The sequence below is a fragment of the Polypterus senegalus genome, chromosome 14 (genome assembly GCF_016835505.1).
Source record: "Polypterus senegalus isolate Bchr_013 chromosome 14, ASM1683550v1, whole genome shotgun sequence".
NCBI classification, from domain to species: Eukaryota; Metazoa; Chordata; class Cladistia; order Polypteriformes; family Polypteridae; genus Polypterus; species Polypterus senegalus.
The window spans coordinates 57,611,010-57,638,496 of record NC_053167.1 but is presented as its reverse complement, the minus strand read 5'-3'; the positions used below and the strand labels follow the sequence as shown (position 1 = coordinate 57,638,496).

Sequence of the window (27,487 nt, the reverse complement as noted above, 5' to 3'; positions counted from 1 at the left end):
CAACATACATATTTTTTGGCATATGAGAATTACACAAAACTATGTAGAGGAAAACCCTTGGAGATACAGGGAGAACAGGCAAACTAACAGCCAAACTAATAATGATGAGGCACAGCATTCAAACGCAGGACACTGAATCTGTCAGTCAACAGTCATAACTACTGCAGTATTGTTTATGGTGCATGATATTTTGTATTTATTTTTGTAAATGTGTTCAATGCTTGGGTAAGTAAATAGAAGTGAATTATCACCATTATTTCATTTCATTTTCTTTTCATTTTTCCACCACTTATCCGAGACCAGGTCATGGGGGTAGTAGTCTTAGCAGTGAGGCCTATACGTCCTCAGTCACATTATGGCAGGCCTCGCTGTAATTATCACCATTGCATTTTCAAAATTGCCCACTCCTGGATGACTTCTGTCTTGTAGACAATGCTGCTAGCAGGTTTTCAGGTTTAGAAAATGGATGAAAATGAAAGGATGTGGCAAAAAGACAGGCTTCGAGGGGGGATTAATGTGGTGAAGATCTTATTCGCATGTCTGGCAATTAAACTTTCTTTTCCTATTTGGAACTCTAACACACCTGAAGTAAACTGACAGTAATATTTTATAGATCTTCAGTTTCAAAAAACAGTAATAAAAATAAGAAAAAAACACAACCAGACAATCACCTTATAGGGACTTGTTGGTTTAGTGAATCATACAGGCAGTAAGTATAAGTTTATTTGGTTTGACAATACAAGCCACTGGACAGCAAGACCCTCCCTCTATACTCTGTACTTTACAATGTAAGACAACATGAATATTCTCAAACCCACTTAATTTAGATACAGGTCAGTAGGGGACTGTAGCATATCCCATCAGCACTGAGTACATGGTAGAAAATATCCCTAAACAGGGTGCCAGTCCATCTGAGGGCCCACTGTCGCACAACAGCCAATAGCCAGTTAACTTAACATGCATTTTTGTGGAAATGTGGAAGAGAGTAAAAAAGATTAGCCTAAAAAAAACTCAAATAGACAAAGGGAGAACACATTCATTTTCCTCAAAGGACAAATGCAAGCACAGCAATCAAACCCAGGAGAGGCAGCACTATCCACTGTGCCACCATGCCACACTATTAATAGAACCAGATAATTACATTTATTTTACTGTGAGGATTACATAAAGATATGAATATATTTTAAAGCACTGGAATGAAAAGAGGAAGTGAAACACTTACATTTCAAAATTTATTGAAGGTTTGCACTTTCCACTGTACAAAAAATGTAAAACGATTAAGTAGGCAACGTTTGTCAATGGAACATTTAGACCAACACAATTCTGAATACAACTGCCATGAGTGCGCTGCACCATTGGCTACTTCAGGCGTGGTTTGTTTACCGTGAGGTAATATATTAGGCTCAGCTCAGGTATTTTTTTAAATACAACTGAATTAAGAACAGGAAGCATCAGCAAACACCTGCTAGCTCAAAGATACAGACAGATCAGTATGTTTGATGTGGCAAATCTGCTTTTATTTCAAAGTAGAAGATTATATGTGCTACTTTAAAATAAACATAAAACTGCACTCCTTCTCTGAAAGAGTAGGCACATTCTTCTGCAAGGCTGGTAAATTATCCAAACCAATTTCACATTTAGGAATGTAATTCAAGTGAACACCAAGATCAAAAGACAGGCACATGAAGATGTCCACTTAAACTTGTTTTCCCCTTTTCCTTTAGCAAGCTAGCTTCCATCAAGAAAGGGATCCGTCCTTCTCCTTTGTATAAGCTATTTTGGGAGGAGGGGGTTGACAAAGTTGGCCTTGCTTTTTACAGTGTACGATGATAACATAACTACTAAACAGACAGTATAATTTCTGGCATCCATAACAATTAATTAGTCAAGGGTCACAAGAACAGCCCATTCTGAGTCAAGGTGGAGATAATATGCATTTTCCTCCAGATACTCCACTTTTCGTGATATGCCCCAGAGAGGTTATGGTTAAACTATGTAGTAATTCTAAAGTGGTTTGACATGAGAGAGTGTAAATACATGCGCTGTGACGGGGCAGTGCCATCTCTGGATGTTTCCGTCTATACATCATGCATGGTTGAAATCGGATTTTTATTTGATTTTTGTTTCAGAATATGGAATGGAATGTTTGTATGGAATATGGAATGTTGTTTCATGGAGTATAGTGACTAACATTTTCTAGGTTTCAGATGCAAAATGTTCATCTCATAAATTGTAAGTATATCTATAAAATATATATTTAATCAAGACGCAAACTCTGAATCTTCAAATTATACAGACTCGTTCACACTTTGACAAGGGTCTAAGAGGTGTGGGTTACACTGTTTGGAATCTCCGAAGTAGCACAATGTGGGTGACTGTAAACACGCAGCCTCTGATGGATTGGTGGCCTCTCCAGAACTGATTCCAATTTTGCACTTAATGTTTTTGGAATAGATTCCAGCTCCCTGTGATCCTAAACTGGATTAAGCAGATTCAAAAATGAATCAATGGAAAGTCCATGAGCTTTTCTTTTGAATCCCTTAATTTTATGAATTTAGGGTGTTTACTGTCCTGACTTCTCTGTAGTGATGCATTGCATCTGTTGAACAGCCTGAATTCACTGCTCAGACTGTGCAGTCGCAATGTATTCCCTAGGGACTATTGAATGGTATTAGCCAACAAACATCAACATAAACTCTAATACAACTAATTATCTGCCTTTACAGGGTAACAGCCAGAGGCTGGTGGAAAGTCTAAGGGAAACGCAGCCCCCCTATCACTTATCACTCCGGAGCTCCAGAGATATACTGCCTTACCTACAGTGGATCATTAACTAGACTGGAGAAGAGGTCACATTCCAGGTTTCCTTTTTATCCCAATCTTTGGGTGGGACAGAGCATAATAGTATCTCCCAGGTGGCACTAATGGCTTTTCATAAAATACTTATGTATGTTAGAGCATTAAAAACCCCAAATGAAAAGGATCAAAATGTAAGAGGCAAAAAAAAAATGACAAGGAGGATGAATTTATTGTTGACTACAGTTTGCTTAAGCTTTTACACAACCAACGTGTCAAGCAGAAGAAACAAATCTAAGACTAGACACTTGCACACAAGACTGATTAATTCACATGCAGTTTTCAAGTAACAGAAAAAATGTATTGTGCAAAATAATGCTGTAGGAATTAAAAACAACACATATTTGAAAAACATTTGTTATCATATTTCCTTCTTCATATTTAAACACAAGAAGATATAATACTTAAAAATAATAACTGTCACTAATGAGAAATCGATCAAGATCACATCGTCATACAATGAGGCTGGCTGAAAACTCAGGGCCTCCAAGTCAGTAAGTGTTGGGTCACCCAGCTGAGCGAAAGGGGACTAACCTTCTCAGAGCGGCCTTTGAACTTTTAATCAGCTATAACATCAGGTTCTTTCTTCTCTGCTTCGCTGCCCCAAGCTATAACAATATTCATCCATTCATCCATTTTCTAAACATTTATCAGTTTTAGGGTTGCAGAAACTGTCGCATATCCAACCGTTAATAGAGCTCCAGGTTATCACAGGGCGCACTCAGGCATACACCCACATTCACTCATACCAGGACAATTTAGATGTGACACATCTTTCAGATGTGGGATCAAAATTTGAGTATCTGGAGGCACACGTGTCTATTGATTAACTTTCATAATGGGGTCGTGAGGGGTGTGGTATATTGAGACTACATCAGCTAAAGGAGAAACCACCCTAGATAAGACATCAGTCTTTAATAGCACATCCTTTTAATTATACTGTGATAAACTAATAAAAACATCCACATACTTTGTATGAACTGCTCCTCAAGGTACAATTTAAGAAACAATGGTTTAATTAGTACTTAATGTGAAATTCCAACAGTCTATGAAAAGCTCTGAAAACCCCTTGATAATTTAATGAACTCAATTTCCAAAATAATAATTACAGCATGTTTAATCAGGCTCCTTAGCGGCAATCTGTCATCAGCCACTCACACTGAGTTCACCGTCTAATGACAGCGGCTGGAAGTCACTCAGGAAATACAAGGTTTTTTTCCCCAAGTAACACTGTACAACATGTCTCTTCATACATTTAAAACAAATTCTTCTTTTGTCCAATAAAATCTTAATCAAAAAAGAATATTTTCTACTTGTAGAAAGAGAACAAACAAATAATTTATACTATACTGCCAACATTTTTACAGAGTACATTACCCTATGATTCTTGCATTCTTTCATTTTCTTCCCATAGAGATTTTGAGTGTACTACTCTCTAATGCAACATCTAGTGGAGGGGCACGGAAATGCAGAGTATCTTCTTACTGGAATGGGTTAGCGTTGAAACATTTAGTTCACTTCTCCATGACAGACTCATAAACTAAACACTCAACAAGGTATATAACATATAAAGCAGATGAAAAAGACAACACAATGGGTAATGATAAAAGTGGTCTCTGCCAAGCATGGGCCTGTGGTCTGGAATTATGTTCATTCATTTAGTACATTTAGCTGGAAGCTACAGATCCATTCTTGTGTTGTTTTATTTATAGTTTCCAACAGCCCTGAGTCAAAGAGCGGAATATTTATGTATTGGTGAAACCTGAATTTTATTTGATTAGCTTCAAAACATACAGCAAATATAGCAAACATACAAAATGTAGCCGATCCTGAATGTAATCAGACCCCTTCATGTTCTGCATACTTTATTATGTTGTAGATTCTCATAATTTTAAAAGGATAAATTTGCCATTTTTGCCCATCATTGAAAACATGTCTCCTGAGAGGTATGCAAATATATTAAAAATCAAAAATTGAAATCTCTCATTCATATCACTATACAGACCTTAAGTTCAGAAGAAGCCCTGTAGCATCGATAATAGTTTTGAGTCTTCTTGGGTAAGTCTGTACAGCTGCAAAACTGGATATCAGTAGTTTATGCCATTGTTCCTGGCAGATCCTCTGAAACTCCATCATACTAGATGGAAAGTGTCAGTAAACTTCCATCTTCGGGTCTCTCGACTAATGTCCTATGGGCTTTAAGTATGGACATTGTCTGGGCCACTCAACGACAATCAGAGACTTCTTCTAAAGCCATTCCAGCACTGTCTTGGCTGTTTGCTTCAGGCCATTGTTGTGCTAAAAGATAAGCCGTAACCCCAGTAGCTGCCCATTTGGCTCTTTAAATGCCATTTGGCAAACTCCATGTGGGCTGTTATATGCCTTTCACTCAAAAACCGCTTCTATCTATCCACTCTACCATAAACACTTGATTGATAGAGTGTTACTGAGATGGACCTTCAGAAAGGTTCTCCTATTTTACCAGAGGACTTCTGAAACACTGTTATAGGAACCATTTGGTTCTTGATCACCTCCCTAACCAAAGCCCTTCTTGACCAATTACTCAGTTTGGCTAGACAGAGTCCATCTTCCATTTCACAATTATTGAGGCGATTGGGCTCCAGAGAATACTCAAAGCTCCAGAAATGGTCTTATATCCTTGACTTAATCTATGGAGGTCTAGAGTGTTTCTTGGATTCATGGTTTGGTTTTTATCCCGACAGGCAATGTGCAATATAGGCCCTTATATACACAGGCATGTGCCTTTCTAAGCTACTGTATGTTCTTGTTCTAGACATATCTTGGGAAAAATTACAGCAAACAGGACACACCTGACCACAATTTGGAGTATCACACCAAAGGGTCTGAATATTCTTTAAATGAAAGATTTCAGCTGTAGATTTTAAATAAATTTGCAAACCTTTCTGAAAACATGTTTTCACTTTGACATCATGGATGACTGAGTGTAGACTGATAGGCAAAAATGCCAAAATTATTCAATTAAAATTAAATCTACAAAGCTATAAAGAAGTGTGCAGAAAATGAAGGGATGCAAATAATTTCTGAATCCACCATATATATGGCTTATAAATGATATACTCAATAATTTTCCAGTTGTCAGATGCAATTTGTTCCTTTCATAATTGGTAGGTTATCACCCTAAAATACATCTTTAATCAAAGAAGCAAAATCTGAATCTTCACATAACGCACACACATACATACTCCCGCGAGGGTCAGGCTTTCATACCTTCTTCACCACCTATGCATACAAATCACTTAAAAAAAGCTGAAAACCTGACTGTTCCCATAATTTACAAGAGGCCAGTAACTTGGACATTGAACTTTTTACTGCCAGATCCCGAACTATACACATTAATCTGCAAACCTGAAGGTTTAAAATGACTTTCTCCACTTGTCTTAAATATTCCAGCAGCATTTGTAAAATAAAGCTTTAGCAACAACTGAATCTGATTGTCCTCTAACTGTAAAGAAATACGGTAGCTGTAAACAGCTGTAACATATCCTGATTGTGTAAAATCATACTGGATAACGGTGTCAGAAAAATATAAAATCATAATAAAACTGTGAAATTGTATTTAAAAAAATGCATTTCTTTTTAAAAGGCTATAAAAACATTTATAGCACTCTTTCCCAACATATATATTTATCACTTGAATGGTACCATCTTCACTCAAATCTAGAAAACTGGTCTTGTTCTAAAGGGCATTACCAAAGTGCAAATGCATGGTGTTTGAATGGAGACCTTATGTTTACTAATAAGAGACATTGTGGGACAGCATTGAGAACTGTCTTCTGTGGCATTTTATTTATACTGTTGTAAGCTAAATCAAATATTTTAAAGGAAATGTACAATAATAATAGTCTTTTTTGTTACGTCAGAAAATTTGAACATAACTATTTAAGGAAATGCCAGGATGTAGTAGCAGAGATTTAATTATAAATTATAACTACCATGCCTATCATAAGCTGCTGAAATATACAACAGCACATGCCTGTACCAGAATTTAGCACTTACTATTCATAGCAAAGAAAACTGAAAAGATATTTCCTTCCATTTCCATTCTAAAAAAAACAACAAAGTGAGCTATAAAACGAAGCAGTCAATAAAACGGATAGCTTTTGAGATTCCAGCGTTTCCACAAACATCAACCCAGCACTTTCCGCAGGACTGAGTGGGAAACATAGCTGGAGATATGCCAAGATTTTTATTTCTCTCTCCTTCTGACTTCTTTTAATTACATTTTAAATGTGCGGTACAGCCTCTGTATTCATGATGGGTGGCAAAGTTTTAAAATTGATAAAAGATGTTCTTTTCAAAAGCCTGTAATGTGGCTAAAGAAAACCTCCACACAGTCCCACCCCTTTGATTGACAGAAGAGGATGAAGAAGATAAACAGAACATTACAGACATGACACAACATTCTTGAACCCACGTAAGCCATTCCAGTGTCAAAGGGGACCAGGGCTGTTCTACTAGTACTGATCTGAAGACAGGAATAGACCCCGGTGGCTGATGCCAGTCCAGCTCTGGGCACACTCATACACAACGTTACACAGGGCCCACTTAGAATCACCAATGAATCTAACACATCTTCTTGGACATATGTCTTGCGATTTTTGTTCTTTTATTACTGATTTCTGTGCTATGTGAGTTGCTTTAGACCATTTCTATGCCTTTTTTCATGAATTTACATCACTATTACAGTGATGTCACCATGGCACCATCTTCAATGGGCTTCTTCCACGGTCATTGCTATTCTGTGAGGTTTTTGAATGGCCGCAGCCATGTTGTTTGTAGCAAATCACATGTTTGGACGTAGTCACGACATTTGATGTCATGGAGGTTTTCCTACTTCCAACATTGCAATACACTAATCTGCGCATTGGATCAGTGACAAAAACTATTTTTGTTACGAATATGTTTTACATTAGGAGTCAGGGAAAGGATCTTAGACCAGGGACTGAGTATTTTTAACTTTGATTTTTAGATTATGTTTGTGGTTTTAGCGCTTGCCCTCTTTTTGGTATTTGACCCATACCCATTCTTGACTATTCTTTTCTTCTTTTCTTAAAAGTATGTCCATTTCTGTGTGTTTCTTTCACACAGCTTTCAGCGACCACTGCCCTAATCACAACAATATGGGAGGAAAACCCGACTCCACCAATCCATCTAAATTCTGAACATGCAAGACAGGAACCAAAGAGAGGATGCCTCTCCACTGCATGGCGTACTCGTGCTCATCCACACACTTCTTCTTGGGGATCTGTGTCACTACAGAATGTTGCTCCATCTATCTTCTCCACCAGCACTGAAGATTTACCTTTATTTGACTTGTTTCTTTAAAAAGGGTGCTGTGCATGAGTTGCTGGGCATTTTTTTGTATTTAAACCTGTTTATATTTTCTCACTCTATTTACTTCCACTTCAACTCTGTATTTTTTGTCTGTCCAGGCATTCAGGGTTATTACTTTCAAACTGAGAGATTAGTAAGCCATTGGGTGGCAATTAAATGCTGCAAACAATCTTGGCTTTGCCTCCTGTTCCCTGCAGGGAATTTCATTTGATGCCAAGACACCATAAATACATATGCCACTTAAAAATGCTATGCAGTTCCGCACCACCCCAGTAGATGGGGATGCAGTGTTCCCTACACTGAAATATGTAGTAAATGCACTAGTTTTTTATTTTCATGTGAGAGAATGTTGACTGATATTCTGTCTCTCTATTATAAAAAAAAATCCTGGAAAGCAAAAGCAAGGTGACGATACGTGATCTTCTCGGAAGTTCTCGGAAGACATTTAAAAGACAAAAGAGACTTGCCACAGAGCGTCTCGCAGGGACCGTAAACATGAAACTTGGTGCCAAGAGATTGTCCCAGGGAGGTCTCGCGGGGGCATGGAACATGAGATTCTTGGAAGACATGCCCTACTTACAAAAGATATCATATACTGTAAAAGCACACCATTCAAACAACACTCAGTCATGTAAAAGCACATAGCACACACACATCCTTTGCTCTCAGCACATATAAAGGCAATACGGAGAATAGAGACTCAAAGGCGTCGGAGAGAAAAAAAGATAGATAAGAGATTATGAAAGCAGTGGAATTAGAAAGGCTCAAACAAACAATGGCGCGATACACATGCAGAGAAAGGTACAGAATATGAAAGCAGTAAAATTCGAAAGTATTGTAGCGTCCCAGCCAGGTTGAGGCCTTTTTGGTTTTAAGTGACTGTTCGGTCCGATTGAGGAAGGGTGGAATACAGCACAGAAGACTGATAGCGGTGTATTGAATGATGTGGTAAGGGGGGGGGCGAGACCCAGGGGAGGAAGGGTTGGAGAGGGTGCTAGAAAGTTGTGTTTGGGGTTACGAAGTCATTCAATGCACAAAACGTGGATTTACACAATAATGGACCATACACTATGAGAATCTGTGGTCCCGGAACAGTTAAAGCAACAACAAGCTGAATTTCAAAGAATACACAATACGGTCAGGTGTATATTGATGATCACGGAGAAGCGATGCAAATTTTAACAGGCAAAAAGAAAGGTAATATATAAATTCCGGGAATAACATTACACACCAAAGGAGATCGTGATATGCCATTCATATTAAAATGTTTACAGTTTACCGTGAGAATAGCTTTTGCTATGACAATCAATAAATCACAGGGACAAACATTAGAAAAAGTCGGATTATTTATTAGAGAAACAGAAACAATAGTCACTCACGGGCACTTATACGTTGCGTTGTCACAATGTGTCTCCAAAAAATATTGTTTTTAATGAAGCTTTAAAGTAAAAATACAAACAATGAAATTGAAACAATTCCAAATAAAAAAAAAAAATTTAATTGTGTATCCGATTAACCAAACACAGGGGTTGGTGAGTGAAGCGAGCAGGAGGCGAAGCCCCGTAGTTTATGTAAATAACAAGTCAAACTTAACCAAAACACTAAACTGCTTTGCATACACGACATATAGAGAAAGAGTGGGTGGAGATGTAAGCATGAGGCAGAAACCTCCCAAGAAGAAGGTGGTCACTCCCTGGAGACCACAGCACTCTGTTGCCACTTGGTCTCTCTCTCGTTTCAGAAGATAGATCACATTCAGTTCTGAAAATGGTAGGACTGCCCATGTAAATAGCAAACTAAAGATTCATGCCAGGCAAACTGAATGAAGGTTAGCGGCCATTCCTAATTATTAAAGGAAAGTAGGCAAAAACTTCAAAGTGAGAATGACGGCTGCACAAACATAACATGAAAAACTAGCACAAAAAACTGGGGCCTCTGCCTGAAAAGCAGCTGCTAGTGAATGGTCAGTATAAATGTAAAATTAGCAGTGAAAAACAAAACATTTGTATTCTTAGTTAGAGCCATTGTGCTCCAGTTAAACATCATTTGTGTTTGTTATTAGTCAGCATGGCGTCAGTGTGAAGCCTTATTCTACCAACTGTACTCTACTCATAGCCACCTAATGTTCTAAGACAACACCCTACTTGTATGCCTTTGTCCCCGTTATTCCAAAACCCCGCTGTACAACTCTGGGTGAGCGCTCGTTCAGCTTTGTCATTCCTGTTCTCTAGAGCTCTCTTCTTAGGCCTATTGGTGTGACTCAGTTCAGTTTGACATTTGCATCCTACCTTAGGACCCTCGTGTTCTCTCTCAATTTTTTATTACTGTACCTTGATATACATAATTCCACAGTCCCAACTGCTCAACAAGTTTGTATTATCACTATCACTGTGTATAATATGAGCATAGCCCTGATAGCTCTACCCTGATTTTATCAAATTACCAGCTTCTGTTTGTATTTTTATATTGTAGCTGCCCATTTTGATACTTTCTTTTTAAAATCTGTCCAGTGCACTTTCAGTCTTCTTCTGTAATCTGTCCATGCTGCCTCTTGGGATTTGTTGTGGTTTTATTTGTTTGTACTATACAGTACAGGTTTTGTGTTTAAATCTGTATTGTAATTTTGCTTGACCTATACAGCACATCACAATTCTGTCTGCCATTATTGACTCTATAAAAGTCCTTGACTGACTGATTGATTGGTTTATATACAATAAACAGATGAGACACAGTTTCATTATCACTGTGTATGACTGCAGTATAAGAAGGAATAAGGGTATCGGCTTTAAAGATTGAATATACCCCAACTGAAAAATAAGTTTCTGAAATGCAGAGGCTGGATCCATTTGTCATGCACAAAACTAAAAAATTACAAATACATTAAAATGGTTTAAATAGCAATAGTGCATACTGTAATAGGGGGTATTTAGATCAGTAGAATATTAGAACATTATAACATTAGAAAAGCTAGACAAGAACAGGCCATTCATCACAATAAAGCCTGCTAGTCCTCCCCACTTAATTCTACTAAAATACAGGTAACATCACCTAGTTTTGAAAGTCTCTAAAGTTCTACTGTCTACCACACTAAATGGTAGCTTATTCCAGGTGTCTATGGTTCTCTGTGTGAAAAAAACAACTTCTTCATGTTTGTGTGAAATTTCCCCTTAACAGGTTTCTAACTGTGTCCCCGTGTTCTTGATGAGCTTGCTTTAAAATAACCTCCTCAATCCACTGTGCTAGTCCCCTTCAAAACTTTAAACACTTCAATCATGTTAATCTTCTTTTTGTTTAAACTAAAACGGCCCAGCTCTTATAATCTTTCCTCATAACTCATCTCATTCATAATTTAACCCTGGAATCAACCTAGTCTCTCTTCTTTGGACTTTTTCTAGCACTGCTATGTCGTTTTTGTAACCTGGAGACCAAAACCACACACTACTCCAAATGAGGCTTCACCATTCCATTATAAAACTTGTGCATAACCTCCTTGGGCTTGTACTCCATGCATCAAGGTGCTATATAACCTAAAATTCTGTTAGCCTTCTTTATTTCTTGTCAAAACTGTCTGGCAGTTGATAGTGTCGAGTGCACTATGACTCCTAAATCCTTCTCATAAGGTGTACTTTAAAATTTTCAGACCTCCCATTGTGTATTCAAACCTAACATTTTTACTTCCTACATGTAACAGGTTACATTTGATAATATTACATTTCATCTGCTACAAATCTGCCCAAGTCTGTATGCTGCCCAAGTTGCTCTGTAATGATTCAAAGTAGTAGCAGTTAGTACTGTTGTGTGTACTGAGAACAGTAAACTTCTTACTTACACATCTGACAAACATTTTGCCACTCACCAGAACCATGATAGACAAGAATATAAATACACAATTTCACGTTTTTATAGAAAACATATTACAGGAAGGCACAGTTAAATAACACAAATTTAAAGAATCAGTCATGTCAGTTGGGCAACTGCATTTACAGCTAAACTAGTCTACATGTCTTTTCTACTTCTTTTTAGTTGTCACTAATTATTTGTCTGTATTCTGCTCAGAAGACTTAAACCTTACTAAAAGAAACATAATTGTCTGTTACTGTATTGTATCTGTTATATATTTTTCCATTTCTCAGCCCCCTTTACAGCTATACCTGTTTAGAGTTTTGGAGATAAAGACTTTAAAGTTTTAATTAAAATATTCAAAACTGAATCTCCAGAAGAACAAGGAAAATAGACTGACCATTCATTCATCCTCCCATTTTCTGAACTTGCTTCTTCCAGTATAGGGTTGTGGCGGCAGGGCCCTACCATTGCATCATCATCATCATTATCACAATCGGGAGGACTGAGCCGTCTTAAAGTCATCAGCCATCTAACCTGCACTTCTTTGGGATGTGGGAGAAAACTGGAACACCCAAAGAAAATCCACTCAGGTATGGAGTGTACATAGACACTACTCGGATTAAACATATTGCTCATAAGATGTAATTGGAGTAATGGAAATGAAACAATTTCCACCTAACCACATTCAGTATTTATATATATATTCTATATATCTATATGTTAAATATTAAAAATCAATTGTGCAACTTCTTGTAAATATTGCTTTCAACTTAAGAAACAAAAATTCTTTTAACATCTTTTATTACTCTGACTGGGATTTATTCAAATCTCTCTGAAACATTTTATTTATACTATGTTTGTCTGTAGTGTTCTATTTTAAATAATAACTACTGTTAAATGTAATATGTTGAGTCATTTTTTTGTTAAGAGAACAAGGTCAGAAACGCATCTGAATATGACCAGTTTTGTTTCTAAATAATGTTTTGACTACAGTCAGAGTCCATAGTTTCTCAATTGCTTATTCCATCTTTGCTGTAGTTTTGGGACGTACCTCTTGCAATTTTGAGCATGTATCATACTTTAAACGTGGAAATTACGCATAATGCAGAAATAATGTGTTTTTTTGCAAAGTGATATAAGGAGAGGGGCCGGAGAAACAATCCATTATTGCCTTCCATAAAAGTTTTGTTTTATTATGTAGCTCCATCCCTATGAACAAAGCACTAGAAAGTTTCATTAAAATCAAAGAGAGCCTCACCTGATATTTGGTTACTGGAAAGAGTACCATCTATTACCTCTCTATTCCCACTGGGAGACTTCATTCCTCAAATGGGAAATGACGGAGATAACTGGAGAGGCACAGTTGGAAGGAATGGCTTGTCTAATCTGAGATCCAATGATGAATTTTAATTGAAACTCTGCTAGTCATGGAGTGTTGATAATGAACACCACTGCACAAACACAAAGATGCTCAGAAATGCACCTGTTCCAAGTATGTCAATGTTCGATTTGTAGTTATGTCATCTGATCTGAGACTATTTGTTCTGGTGCTAAGCTGTCAAATGATCAATACTTGGCAGTAAGCTAGCTAGGGAGAACAGAGCACCTGATGGACTGATATAGAAAACACTACCAGTTAGTGACGGAGTTAAAGGAATAAAAAGCGGATGCTTTTGTGTGGGATTATTTCAACTCTATCTAAGGAAGAGCTTCTCCTGTAACTCGGGTGGTTAAACAAAATAAATTCCACATGGACCGTGCTCATGCCTTCACTAGTGGAAGCAGCCATATGGTGCTGTGGCCAGAGGATTGCTGGTTTCTGTTGTGGTGATATCCTTAGGATTCATTGCTAGAGATCAGTAATAAAGGAGCTGTCCAGACAACAGGCCATCCATGCAGTGAGATAAGTCTACAGGTTTGACTGAGAGGTACCAGCACTCAAAAAACGTAAATGGAAAGTTTGTAATAGAAATTTGGTGAAGCCATTGAGAACGACTTATATACGGCCTCAAGGATTCTCTTGAAAACTCCTCAATTACTTGGGACATCCGCTAAGCTATTTTCAGCAAGAATGAGGAAATGTTGAGTGCAGTTGGACATACTGCTGAAAGGAAGGATTGAAGAAACAATTAAAGAAATTCCTAAACCTTATGAATACACTCTGCTTGAAGGAGGCAGGCAAAGGTCACTGCAATGGATAAAAAGCAAGGCTTCAGGGTGGATAAGATCCAACCAGAAATGGTAGAAGTGCTAGGTTATGAGGGTGTTTTATTGAATACGCCTCTTCAATGTTGTGTGGAAGGAAGAAACAGTGCTTCAGGACTGACAACTTGGAGGAGTGGCAGTGAAACAGCAAGACCATCGTTAATGTAATTTACCAGTGCTACGTACATTCGCTTCGTGGATTTGGAAAAAGCTCACGACTGCATATCATCTGTTCCTCAAAGGCATTCTCTGGCCTCTGGTGCGTAATGGTTGGTCCTATTTATGAAGCGAGCTGTGTTTGAACACTTGACATTTAGCAAAGTCTGTTCAATATGGCTGTTGGATTCCAGAAGGGGTACAACGTTTTTTTCCTTTTACCCCTTATGGAGAGGACATCAAGGAACAGTGGAGGATTGGAGAGTATCCAGTTTGGGAACCTAAGGACTACATCTCTGCTGTTTGCAGGTGATGTTGTGCTCTTGGTATCAGACTGTGATCTCTGATGTCCGTTGGAACGCGTCTGAGTGTGATGCAGTTTTATGGGAATCAGTATCTCTAAATCTAAGTTCATGGTCTTCTTCCCGAAACAGTGCATTGTTCTCTTCAGGTAGAGAATTTGCAACAGCCTAAGAGTCAGGGAAGAGGGGATTATGAAATCGAAAAACAGATTAAAGTAGCAACAGCGATTCTATGGATATTGTGCCAGACCATGTAGGAGAAACTGAAACTGAGTTCTCTGTTCTATTATTTTAAACATATTTTTTACATATCTAATTGCATAATTTTGTTCTTAAATTGTTCCGAATTAAACTTGTAAGCATGTAGCTCCTCCAGTTCTATTGGGATAAAGCTGTACTAAAAGGTGTACTTAACTTTTGGAGGAAAAGTTTTAAAGATGTTTATTGTTACTATTGTTTTTAGTTTATATTAGTCCAAACATGGTGGCCATTTTGTTGATTCCTTTTTTCATTATAGGTTTGGTTCCAAAATTGTTTACTTTTTCTATATATTTTTCTTAAATGTCACAATTAGCAAAGAGTAGACAGTGATGAAAATGCCAACGCTTCCTCGAGAGTGGAAATAATTCACTATCAATTACATATGGTTTTCTTTATTGAGCTGCTGTACAGTGAGAGAAAAAACATCAAATATAAAGATAAAATATGTTTTTCCACTGACTGGTGACTCCAGATTGAAACAATCTGAACAAATGTTGATATCCTTGTGGGATTTACTTATAATGGATTGATGCTTAATTTAGTGTTGTATCCATGCATAGGCGAAGGCTATAACTGTAATAAATATGTTTGTGATAGATAGCTAGATGAATAGATATACAAGAAGGCAATATAAAAAATTTTCAAAAGTAAACTTAGGAAAAGTATTCTCTTACGTTTAGTAAAAAAGACTTAGAAAACTACAATAGGCATTTAGAATGAAAGGTACAATACATGCTGAAACTGAAATAACAAGGTGCTAAATCAAACTGGTTAAAAGTTGGTCTTTGATGATGTCACTAGCTGGAACAAAAAAAAATCTGGGTCTCTCAAACCTGGCTGATGTCATTTTCAATGTCAAAGCTGGGTAAAGATCTCATGGTAAACTTTTGACACATACCATATATCAAATAAAGCACAATCACATATCAAGTTGCACGTTTTAATGATAGCCCCACGCCCAATTAGATAGATTTCACCTACTGCAGCCAAGTAATTCAATAACGCTTTGATTAATGATAGCCTCAGGATGTGATCAATAAAAACCTTTCAAAAGCGTTACTTTTGTGTGAACCTTTCAAATTTAGAATTCTATTTTATTTTCCAAGAATACAGGGAAGACATCCTTTTCCAAATCACTTTTTCAGAAAAGCCTTAGATGTACACACTCTGCTCAATCCACTCAGTTTCTTATGTCAAAATGTTCTCTACTGCTACGAGCAATTTTAAAGTCAGTTACAGGACAGGGCCAGTTCTTTTCAGAACAAACTGCTTAGAGTGCGGTGTGTGGCACTCCATCTTCAACTTTAATTAAAAATGTTCAAGTGCTTCTGTAAAGGTGGAGGTTTGTGTGTGCAAAAATCAAACAGACAAAACAAAGATGCAAAATGTCTTCGTCTTTATGCCAACACTCCTTTAGGCGTGTAAAACCTAAGAAGTAATCATTTATTATTTTCGCTTTACATAATATTAACAAAAAGACTCAAAGCAGAATTCTGAATAAGACAGAAAGTAAAAATTACAGTATATGAAAAGAGAAGTGACTGACATGACTGAAGATTCCATCTGAGCAACACTGCACTACTGTAATTTGCTGCTTAAGATTTTATGATGATAAAGTGAAAAGTGCCTTAAGACAAAAATATAGCTTAGCTGCTTGTATACTCCAAAGTTTAGATATTTTGAGAGACACCTTAACATAATGTGCATGTCTGAAGACATATTTAAGAACATAAAACAAATGCTCTGCTAATGAACAGTTGTTTGATATCCACTGGAGTACTCAAACTCCACAATGAATAAACCTCAGTTAAAAAGGTATGTCCATATTAAAAAATAAAAATGACACTGTAAGACACCAGAGACAAATGCATATCCATGTCTTCCACAATTTTCTCGCCCTTTTTTCTTTGCATTTACTCGTTATATTTCTCCCTTCATGAAAAACCACATAAGAAACGGGAAAAGTTAACACAAAAAATTTGCTGAGGTTAAAACATATACGAGAATGTTTCACAACTTCCACCATTTCCTAGACTTCATTTTCTTCCTTACAGAATTGTTGAGAAGCACAACCTGTCCCAGCACCATTGAGGGCAAATCAGGAATCAAACTGCAAGTCATTAACAAACTTACAGTCCTGTAGACAATGCCAAATACCGCTACCGATTGAGCAAAACTGCACATTGTTTAGACGTGGGAGAAGAGCAGCCATGAAGACATGGAAACATGAAAACTGCACAGCAACAGCGATCAAGCAAGGAATGCCATTTAAAAGGAACTTAAATCTACAGGGCAGTACTGTATGTCTACAGTAAGTGGGAGCTGATAAAGTCATAAGGTAGGTTCTTTGGTAGGAAGTGTCAAATGGTGATGTGCCACATGAAACCCAAAATCTATTTATTAAAATGTTTCAAATATGTTTCAGAATCGTTTATGCTATTTCAGGCACTAAGCATACAGCACCTAAGATACACATGTGCATTCTTAGACTCATAAACATATCATTCTCCATACTACCAAAAAGATGAAACATACTGTATTCAGTACAGTATTAGAAAAAGCATGGAAGTATCAAGAAGGATTCAGTTCCTTTAGTAATGTTTATGTATGATTAACTCCTCTAGCAGAATGTACTGTACTCATCTCCTTGACAGCTTTATCAAAATTATACAGAAGTTGTAAGGATACTGTAACAGTATTCCCTACATAGATAGATAGACAGATAGATAGAAAAACCATAGGTTTTACACAGATGCTATATTCAAAAGTCATAGACAAATATTAAGGGGGAACAGCTGTAAGATGATCAGTCTTCCATAATCAAACTTGAACAATAATGTTTAAGGTTTTTTTGATCTGTTTACTCACAAAACAAGAAGTTTATATTCTCATATGCATCCACAGAGATGAAATGAAAAAGTACATGTTCACAACAGAATAAAATGTAATCAAACTCAGAGAAATGTACAACATTATAAACCCCTCCTGTGATAACTACTTCTAACAAGTGATAAAGGTTTTCACCTAAGTGGTACTGAAATTCCTGGCACAGTTTCACAATCCATGAGCATCACAGTAATATGTATGCTGCCATCGGACAGACAATACTATAGGGCAGCTCATTTAATACGTTGCTGCTTTAGCATTTTGTAAGCTTTTCTGATATTCATTATGCTCTACAGTTCTGCATTCACCTCCGTTTGAATCTAAAGGAGTTTACTGGTGCTTTATAATTCCAAAGGCAACTAATGATGTCACAGTTGGATAAAAACATATTGACAATGCAGCCAAAACGATGGTATTATTTTATTTATTTAAATTTAAATTGTGTATTTTAAATGAAGCAATTTAGCTCCCCAGATCCTCTACTTAGATGAATCCATGTATGTGATAGCTAATATGCAACAAGCAGTTTCTTAATAAACACATATAAGACATATAATTCCAGATTGCACAATTAATAAAATTTCGTTTATAGTTTATCCATATTAGCATATATTGTTTAAAAAATCTGAATCGTGTAAAACCAGAACAGTAAAAACTGACTCTTTTAAGAGTTTCATTTTTTAACTCTATTTTTAAAATCATAAAATTTTACCAAAGCATTAAGAAATATTGTATCTAGTTAATATAATATATTATTGTTCCTATAGTGTGAGGTGAGCAGGCAAGCTTAGAATTCACGCAAATTTACACAAAAATGTTTTAAAATAAAGTTCAACTTTACAGTGGTGTGTCCACAGTACAATTAAATTCTTACTTGCATGTCTCCTTCAGACAAGTGACGGTTGTACAAAACCCAGCAACAGACAAAAAAGACAAAGAATACAACATCATACATTGAATGCAACAACACATGCGCAGAACAACTGACATCTTTTTTAAAAAAAGTTTAATAATTCATCGACTCTTTGATTGAGATATGACGCCCACCCTTCCTGAAATACTGCTCAGTGAGAGCCAAAAAGAAGCTGCATCTACCCTGATTAAGGTTTGAAATGAAATTCTCAGATTCTGTAAACATAATTTAATAAAACTGTGTGTGCAAATGCAAAAGATCCATCAAAAAAGATGTCCAGCATTTCAAAATTTAGTTTATCTTTAAACAAATGAAAATTAAGTGGTCTTTTTTTCAAACAATGTGTCAGTTTGTAAATTTAAAAGAAAATGAATGAATTGCTTTAGTAGTAAACATTCCTCATTTTTATAAGATGCAATACATCAAAACTGAAAATAAACTGAAGGAAATAAGTAACATTTAGAATAGAAAATAAGCAACTTGAGAGAGTTCCACGAGTGAATCACTAGCTTTATGTGTTACACTTGCACTATTGTACAACTCAGTGAATCGGCAGCAACTCCATCAGGAGATCTCCATGAAGGGGCTTTGCTGTGTTCTGTGTCAGTAAAGCTGAGATGATAAAAACACAAGGAACATGTCCTTGGGAGAACTGAACTTATTAAAACTGTCAAGTAAAAGAGCAACATTTTTAAAACCTAAAAATGACAAGTTCATATTTAACAAAGAACAATGGTACTAGTTGCTTCACAAAATAATTACCATGTAGCTTTTTCTGAAATATGTGTTATTCTTATAAAGATAGCACTCCTCCACCGAACTGCCCAGAGTGCTTAACACTAATTACGAATGCAACATGCTTAGGAGGCAATTCAAAAGAACGAAATCTCAATAAAGATAATCATAGTACTGGATATTATTTTCTGAAATGATCAAAAAAGGGTTAAATATTGACAAACAACCACAAAAAGGTAGAAAATGTTGGAATTATGAAAAAATAATACAAAAACATCCAACTCTGAAACAAAAGCTGACGATTCTGGTTATCAATCTGTGCTCTACACAAGCAGTTACATATTCTGTCCTTCATCTAAAATATGTTACTCAATTGCCAAATAAACAATGGATGTTATATTTCTGCTCAGAAAGTTAAGAATGGCAAGGGACATTTCATATTATGTTATATGAATAACTGGCATTACAGAAGGCTCTCATTCTTTCAGGTTCTCTGATAAATTACTATTGCCGTAACATTTTCAGCTATTTTTTTTTTTTTTTGCTATTATTGTTCTCTCCTTCACTGCTCTGCAGTTTAAATGGGGTATTTTCTGTAAGATGAAAGCTTACTAAAGAGATACTGGATCCATATATTTAAATAAGCAGCTAGACCTTCCATTTCCTAGTAAAGGAATGATCTCTTACAAAACAAATACAGAGACTCCTGCGCTTGTGATTAAGCTCTGAAATCGAATCAACAACAAAATCATTCTTAGTTAATACTGCGATTCATCACAATGCTGAGAACTCACTGAACACTTTGCACAACAGCTCTCCACACTGCTGCATGGCCAAACCAAGTCTGACAAGAGAAACTATTCTCAACAATTCATTATTTTTTCTTTTCATTTGTGAAACTTATAGGAAATGTCTATAAAAAAATGTAAAGCTCCAAACGTTCAGCTGATACATATAATGCAGAGTATCTACTTCAGAAATCAGCTATGAACCCTGAAAAACTGGGATTTTATGCATTTGAAACAAGCCAAATAAATGTAATATTACTTGAAGCTCTCGAAACGACCAACAATATACAACTGTATGCAACACACCTAGCTGCAAATCAACAATCAGTTGCAATTAAACCCAAAGTCTCTGAGCAAAAAGTGAAAGATAACTAATTAGAAAATGGCCTCAATAAGTCAATTGTAATTGACTCATTCTCTTGAACAGTCTCTGCCTAGTGGGGTAAAAAAACAATCGGTCCGTTATTGTGCTTTAGTGAGAGTATGAGATTTCATTTACGTTTAACAAGCTGAGCGAAATTCCCTTGAATTAACGAACCTAGAAAACCTTCCTGAACTCTCCAATTAATTTGTTTAAATTACTATATTAAGAATGCTAACCAGCCTACTGTGCAAACAGCTTTGTGCTGCTCCCTGTGCGAATGGGGTTTTATCAACCAAGCCCCTGTTCCAGCTGAAGTGGTATGCACTTCAAACATTTAACATATTCGTCCGATGTCACATGCTCAATATGGCAAGTGCAGCCCACCCAATGACAGCAGCTTTCAATGGCCTAAACATGAAAATTGTGTAACCTACTTATGAACTGTTACACTTTCAGAATGATTTTAGGATCAAGGGCCAGGTTTGCAACTGCTCTGCATTTGCTTCAACTCCTCTGTTTGGGCTCTTTTTTGGGACATCTGCCAATCTGTGAGAGTTCAGTCAGTGTGCTAGGAACCACACCGCGTTACATTAATGGTAAGGCAGGCCAACCTGACTTCTTTAGGGTGGAAGATGTCTTTTAGACATTCCAAAAACAGACCAATTTTGCTACGCCAACTTGTTCTCATCAGAACCCTTTACTTTTGAGGAGGCTCAAATCGCAGGCATTTTCAGCAGATTACCACAATAAGCTGAACAAACAAACTGACAATGAAACACATTTTTTTAAAAGGTAAAAGGAACAGACACCAGAAAAGCAAGTGTCACTTGCTTATTCTGGCAATTTACCTCCAGAGCACACAACCCTTTGTGGTATCAGTTGAAAAAATCTAAAAAAAACAAAAGATCAGAACCAACACAGCAACGGATTCTTATTGAAGCAGATTTGCCCTTAGAGAAAAAAAAAAAAATTACACAATGCAAACTTGCTACTTTCTTCAGAATTGTATTTTTTTCCCTGAAAGAAGCTTTACCTAGAACATATGCAAGATTACATTTTTCAAAGCATTTAGCAAATATGCTTAAATAAATGTATAGATATAAAAAAAGACTCGCTTTCTCAGAAATGAAAGGTGCAAACACATGGAAAACAGAAAACACACCAAATGCAATTTCACAAGCACGCAACTATACACATTTAAACATTGAATGAATGTAGTTTTAAATCTATTGTTAAAAAAAAAAAAGTTTCTTATATGAAAAGAACAAAACACAACTGTTATTTCCTAGCTACAAACTAAACTGTATTAAATACACAAAAACAACTAATGGTAATGTTTAATCGGCCACATCAAATCAAATAAAGCATTTACCTTACAGGGTGCTATACTTCTACTCCTTTTTTCCATTTAACAAATATAAAATTTGCTGCATTAATGGGGATTTTAAAACACCATTTTATATCCATTGTATAAAGAACCTTCTAAGTAAAAAGTTAATGAAAGTCAACAAGCAATCCAGCACCTTTGTGTAAAACACATTTTAACTCCGTTTCCACCACCACTCTTGGGAGTTGCTGTATAGCACCTTCAACTGCATGTTCTCAAGTCTTAATTTTTTATCACACAAAACTAAGAAACAGAGACAAATGTTTGTAATAATTTATCGCCTACCTAGGAAACGAGATCAATTAAAAGGAAAAGAAGTCATAAAAAGCAGCAACACTCCAACACACACACAAAACAGAAAAAAATGTACAGTACTATCTTTTTTCAGCTAGAATGCTGTGTCAACAAGAGGGACATTGTCTCTTGACAATCCAATTTCCATTTCCTTATTGTGTGTCCTGGGGGCAGTGGAAATGGGTTTGTTTGGCTTACTTCTACCACCATTTAGCATATCTAAATGACACTATTTAACTGGCTTTAGTTACACAGATACTTTTTAAACTGAGGGCTCTTCCTTTGCTATCTGTGCTTTTTTACTTGTTTTTTTTTTTTCTAAAGATCTGCACAGATAAAATTATCACAGGACAGAACTTTTCCAAACCTACTAAATCCCATTTTGTTCTGTTATTTTTAAAACAGAAAAGTGCAGATGGCATATACTGTGTAAACCCCAACACTGTGGCAATATGAGCAATCATTGTTTGTTACTCTACTGTTGTCATTCACTTTTAAACACAGTTTGAATACTTCTAAACCACCAAACTGAACAGGACCATTTTACTGTGGCAATCAAACACGATGATTTTACTTAATAACAATAATACATGCAAAAGAATAAGAAAACGAGCAATGCTTTCCTCAAAGACAACACGACCCAAGCCCAAGGAGATCAGTGCAAGTATGAAAACAGGCGAGGCGATACTCCATTCAAATTCGACAAGCAATTAAACAGCAGTAACTATAAAGAGATGGTGGAGTCTGTGCGGCAACGTTTGCCTTCTTGTTACATCTAGAATTCGTCAGCCTCAAGAACAAATCGCCTTCTAGAATTCAAATCATTTTAGCACAGACTGCAAATAAATCGTTTAACATTTTAAAGCATTTTCAGCAGGGGACTATACGAAAGAATGACTCCCCCACCGGCACCATCTCCCTTCGGAATAATGTCACTTTATTTTCCCCCCGAGGGAATACAATCTTTTCTTTTCCTATGTGAAAAAAGAAACTGCTGACGAGCCCTCCCATGAAAGACAGGGCTAAGTTACATTAAAGACGCAAATGTATTGTTTTTAGATGTCTTTATTTCTGGAGAGGGGGGATGCAATTGTTTGCCGTTCAATCACCTGCTTACCTCTGCAGGAACAAACTCACACATGCGTGATGTGAAACAAAAAAAAAAAGCTGCTCTAGTGGTACGAAAAGCAAGTGACAGTACGGACCAGAAGTACTTTAGTTGTGATATTTTCTTTTCCGTTTGAAAAATCGATTGCCTTAAATCATCAGGTTCGTTTTCCCCGCATTGCTCCAGACGATTACAAGAAACAGAAAACAATAACGAAACCGCGTAACCCCGCTTCTCGTTACAATTATTTTAAAAACGAGACAAATGGCTCAAAAAATAGCGCACATTCACCACAAAATCGCAACTCCCGTTCGGGGCCATGAAAAGATGTACTTTTTAGACATTTTACATGCAAACTGAAAGTAAAGAAGTTGGCGACTCGCGGGATCAATTCCATTCTACATTTCTGCAAGAGCATAACCGTTTTTCGTCTTTTAAACATCTCTGGATGAATCCAAGTGCAGCCGGCCTGAAAGCATCAGAAGCATGGTCCGAAGAGACAGGACTGCTACACAATACACGCGAAGAAGGAGCGATGATTTGTTAGCAAGAAAGGCGCAGCCAAGTACAACACACAAACGAACACAATCAAATCGATGTTTGTCTTTAGATCGCAAATGTGCTAACTTTAATGCCACCCTCTCCCGATAACGAACGGATGCGTTATAACTATGTTAGAGAGACCTGAAGGCTCGTTCTTCGCAGCAACTTCGTTCCATAAGAGAGACACAACCAAGTTACAAATGTAGATCGCCATGAATCCTTGCAAAAACACACTTGCAAAAAAAGTTCTCATAAAAACACCTTCCTAACAGACAACTGCAGCCACATTAGAAGCTACATGGAGAGAGAGTGAGTGAGTGAGTGTGTGTGTGCGTGTGTGTGTGTGAGTGAGAGAGAGAGAGAGCACAGTTACCCACCAAAAAGTTTCCAGCACTTCACAGGTCAATTTCATAGGTAAGCCCCGCGCCATTTCATCCCAGACAGGACGCAAACCTACCGTGGGGTCTCCCACATCACCTTCCCAGGCCGTTATCTCCTCGATCTGTGATTTTATTATTTTTTCCAAATTTTTTTCGGTAATTTTTCTTTTATCGGGGCCTGAAAGTCTCTTCTCCCCAAGCTGCTTCACTAGAGTTATGGAGCGGGAGCATTGTGGGAGTGACGTCAGGCACTTTCACACAAACTTTTTTACGAGGCTGCTAAACTCTTTTTTTTCACTGTGAATCTGCTCTTATCTCTCAATAATCGCAACTTTGTCAAAATTATTCAACTAACTCTGCAACGCGAGGGCGGCTCCAAACAAGAATAGCGGGCAGCGAATTGCCGTTACCTGTTTTCAAGAAAGGAAAAAAAAAAACAATTTAGATAAAACAATGCGAGCACGTTGTACTGGCTTGATGCTTTTAGTCGGAAACACAGCCCGCAGTTGTGTTTACATTTGTCGAACGTGAGCAGAGATCAACCGGACAGAGAACTGTGAAGCATCTTTTCTCCGGTTAGGCATTTTTTTCAAGAGTGGAAGAAAGCCTTATGCATTTTACATACAGATGTGAACAGAAGTGAGGCATTTAATAGCAAGTCTATTTCGGTGCGCGAGCTTTTTTTTTTTGCACGATCATTGGGCATTTGCTTTGTCCGCTTATTTCTATTATCTACCGCGCTATGACAGTGATCGGCATTTGCACCGGCATTAAACCTTTCCCTAAATCTGCACAAAAATAACAGCGTACATTTGTAAAACAAAACGAAGATGATTTCTTCTTTTTTTATTTATACTTCGCTATTTCCGTGGTTCCGCAATAAATCATCTACAAATTGTTTGTTGGGTCGCGTGCACGTGCCTTTTGCTGTGAAGTATTGTTTTGTGAAATAGTAAAGAGGCATTTATAAAGTCGTGTTGTTGTTTTAACATATGTGTTTTTTTTTAATTTTCAAAATTCTATATTGGTATTCAGAAGCCCGTGTTGCCCGTTTGTAATGAGACTGCGGGGTAGGGGCGTGCAAGCTTGCATTTTGATTCGCTTTGTTACAGGTTAGCTAGGTCGTTTTCATGCATTTTCCCAAATGTAACAAAAAAGAAGTGTATTTGTGCTTTGAACTCCGCTCAAATCAACCGCGATCCCAGATTCCGTTTAAGCCCAAGCTTTAATATTCGCTTTACGAATGTACTTTCCTCTTTACATGAACTGAGGTAAGTTTTTTTTAGTGTGTGTTTGCGTAAAATTGCAAAGCGTCAATCAAATCTGTGCCATTTTGTAGTTGTAAGAAACGAAAAAGCGATGGGAGAACAAATTCAACCGGTCGCCTCAGTATTGTTGGCTTAAGCTGTTTATTTCGTGTTTAGCTCACGTCGGGAATCGCAGACCCCTTCGTTTACACCTCGCTTACTGCTAGCAGCAGACCGGCGACAATGTCCCTCAGATTCGTTAAGTTTTTACTTTAATTCGTTTTTTAAATATTATGATACGATACGATTAGGGGTTAGATCGTATTTTATCAATTAAACTATAATTCGTTTTTACCACGCTCACTTTTTGTAACTCCTCCTAACTTTATAGGTACTTATTTTATTGTTTATGGTAATCAAAAGTAATTTTTTAATCTTTTTTTTAATCATACCGAAACACAATCGCCACAGTTTTGGTGATTTTTCAGTATGGACCGCGTTGAATTGTTCGTTTTCTCAAACGTGCATAATGAATAAAACTGTTTTTAATTTCTTATTAAACTGAACACATCCAATTTTTTTGTTTTTTTTTTAGTTAGCGACTCATCTCTGGAACTAAAGTTTCGGGTCTCTTCCATTGTCTCTTGTTTCGTTTTGATCTTTTGTGGTCGTGGTGCAGAGGTGGAGAACACGCTGGAATATCCGAGGAGGAATTTGTCATCATTTAAAAAAAATACCTCTGTATCATCAAAGAAGTCATTTCATAGTCTGCAAAACTCTGATTTTGTGTGTGTGTGTGTGTGTGTGAGGGCAAAACTTGAATCGATAAGTCATTTCCGTGCAGTGCTGTTTTTTTTTCTGGAAATATTTATATTATTGTTTTTATTGGATTGTAAAATTTAGGGATAAATTGTATACCTTTGATAATCAGCTGTTAGAATTTTAATACATTTAGAAATTAGAATTACATTTAGAAATTGAATACATTTGCTCCCACTATAACCCAAAATATTTATAGTATAGTTACAATGTGTAAAATAAAAAAAAACAAAACAAAACTGGAAATATTAAATGTAAGAAATGGATGAGGCAGCACTGCATCAGGTCCAGGAGCTGACAAAGGAAGCTCTGAAACAAGGAATGTGTGCGTTTTATACTGCATAATTCATAGACAAAAATGTATACAGCAGCAATGTGTGCATCCTAACTTGAATAATTCTAAGAAAATAAATCATGTACTGAGATTTTATTTAAAATGCCAATGCAAACACCATCAAGAATAAAGACTGATTCAAAATACTGGAGTCTTTTCACACCATATTATTATGGAGCAGGTAAAAAAGAAAGAAATGCCTTTATTGTTTGTTTTCCATTCTCCACTGTAATTATCTTTATAGACATTTTACACCCCAAAATAAAATAAAAAAATCAAGTTGTTTGTTTCATCTCTGGGTGAGAAAAACATTTAGATAAACAGCTACTGGTTTCATTTTTATTTTAAAGGAAAATTAAGTTTTGAAATGATTTGAGACACCAAAAAAGTGTTTTTTTTTTACCTTAAATGTGTTTTTATTGCTTATTTTATTTTCATTTTTTGTATGTTGAAAGACGTGTACCAAACTAAAAGCAAAGCTATATAAGAATTTTAAATTAGCAGTTACTATGATTAACAATGCTGCCATTAGTAGCCTTGATATTGTTAGAATTATCAGGCTTTGGTGAAATGGACTTGTTTCCATTTCTAAGGTCACTCCTTGTGGAAAATGTGTTTCTAGTCAAATATAACAAAAATAGCATTTTACTATCAGTGTTTTTTACAGGTGGTGTTCATGTAAAATGCAGG

General features: G+C 36.6%; 1 protein-coding gene across 2 annotated transcripts in view; it reads right to left on the bottom strand.

Annotated features, from left to right (window-relative positions):
• Positions 1–24,594, bottom strand: part of plagl2 (pleiomorphic adenoma gene-like 2) — a 124,639-nt gene extending 100,045 nt beyond the window's left edge. For both annotated transcript variants that reach the window (XM_039735433.1, XM_039735435.1), the window contains exon 1: positions 24,475–24,594. The gene's annotated coding sequence lies outside the window, so the exon portion shown is untranslated. The remainder of the gene's footprint in view (positions 1–24,474) is intronic.
• Between the last annotated feature and the right edge of the window lie 2,893 nt (positions 24,595–27,487).